General features: G+C 50.2%; 1 pseudogene; it reads left to right on the top strand.

Moving 5' to 3' along the window:
* The first annotated feature begins 660 nt into the window (after positions 1–660).
* Positions 661–1,019, top strand: LOC102126417 (large ribosomal subunit protein P2-like; annotated as a pseudogene).
* The last annotated feature ends 868 nt before the right edge of the window (positions 1,020–1,887 follow it).

Below are 1,887 nucleotides of genomic sequence, written 5' to 3'. Positions count from 1 at the left end.
AGGACTATCAATTTAGAGTATCACCACATTATTAACCTACTCTGAGCACCAAATTGCTAGTTCTCAGAGGCACTGGCATGTCTCCAGCCAGCTTTATTTACTCCCACCCTAAACTCTTCCATCTTGTCTCTAAAAAGGCTTCCTGCCTAGCGCTGTGGCTCACGCCTGTAATCCCAGCACTTTGGGAGGCCAAGGCGGGCAGATCACGAGGTCAGGAATTCGAGACCAGCCTGGGCAACATGGTGAAACCCCCGTCTCTACTAAAAATACAAAAGTTAGCCGGGTGTGGTGGTGCGTGCCTGTAGTCCCAGCTATTCAGGAGGCTGAGGCAGTAGAATTGCTTGAACCCGGGGAGGCGGAGGTTACAGTGAGCCGAGATTGCGCCATTGCACTCCAGCCTGGGCGACAGAGCGAAGCTCCGTCTCAGAAAAAAATAAAAATAAAAATAAAAATAAAGGCTCCCTGGGCCTGGCTGGGTGGCTCACACCTGTAATCCCAGCACTTCAGGAGGCCAAGGTGGGCAGATCACCTTAGGTCAGGAGTTCAAGACCAGCCTGGCCAACATGGTGAAACCCCATTTCTACTAAAAATACAAATATTGCTTTTCCTCCCTGACCACCGCCGAGGTCGCACGCATGAGGCCTCTCCACCACCGCCGCAATGCAATACATTGCCTCCTACTTGCTGGCTGCCCTCGGGGGGGGGGGGGGGGGGGTAACCCCTCCCCCAGCAACAAGGACATCAAGAAGATCCTGAACAGCGTGGGCATCGAGATGGACAACGACCAGCTCAGCAAGGTTATTAGTGAGCTGAATGGAAAAAACATTGAAGACGTCATTGCCCAGAGTGTTGGCAAGCTTGCCAGTGTACCTGCCAGTGGGGCTGTAGCCGTCTCTGCTGCCCCAGGCTCTAAAGCCGCCGCTGCTGATTCCACTCCCACTGCAGCAGAGGAGAAACATGAGAAGAAGGAGGAGTCTGAAGAGTCAGACAAAGACATGGGATTTGGCCTCATTGATTAAATTCCTGCTCCCCTCCAAATAAAGCCTCTTACACATCTCTCAAGTTAAAAAAAAAAAAATTAGCCCAGCATATATCAGGTGCCTGTAATCCCAGCTACTCAGGAGGCTGAGTGGGGAGAATCGCTTGAACCTGGGAGGCGGAGGTTGCAGTGAGCTGAGATTGCGCCATTGCACTCTAGCCTGGGAGACAGAGGGAGACTCCGTCTCAAAAAAAAAAAAAAAAAAAAAAAAAAGGCTTCCTGGACAGCTGCCCTGCCCATGCTACCGATTTCTTTTCTTGCTTATCATCTGCACCCTGACTAGGCCCTGGGAACATGCCAGCTGTTATTGGCAAGCATCTCTCAATGGAAGTACAACCTGCTTCTTCTTCACAGTCATAAACTGTGCCTTTTCCTCTTTCATATGTTACACAGCACCTGGTTAACACAATCTTGCTCAAAAAGTATTCATTTATTAAATGGCAGAAAGAATATTATGGCAACTTATGGGCTTGACTTTCAAAGGATCCATGGAGACCTTGGAAGCAAGCTTCAAGGCCTATCTCATTGGCTCCTCTATTATCCATACAAGGATTCTGCTTAGGCGTTTTTTTGTTTTTTGTTTTTTGTCGCCCAAGCTAGAGTGCAGTGGGGCACTCTCAGCTCACTGCAATCTCTGCCTCCCAGGTTCAGGTGATTCTCATACCTCAGCCTCCCAAGTAGCTGTGATTATAGGCACACACCACCACGCCCAGCTAATTTTTATATTTTTTCGTAGAGACGGGGTTTCACCAGTGCTGGCGGGGCTGGTCTCGAACTCCTGACCTCAAGCCATCTGCCTGCCTCGGCCTCCCAAAGTGCTAGGATTACAGGCGTGAGCCACCACGCCC

Source organism: Macaca fascicularis, chromosome 6 (genome assembly GCF_037993035.2).
Source record: "Macaca fascicularis isolate 582-1 chromosome 6, T2T-MFA8v1.1".
Taxonomy (NCBI): domain Eukaryota; kingdom Metazoa; phylum Chordata; class Mammalia; order Primates; family Cercopithecidae; genus Macaca; species Macaca fascicularis.
The sequence above is the reverse complement of the archived record's forward strand: the minus strand, read 5'-3'. Positions and strand labels throughout refer to the sequence as shown.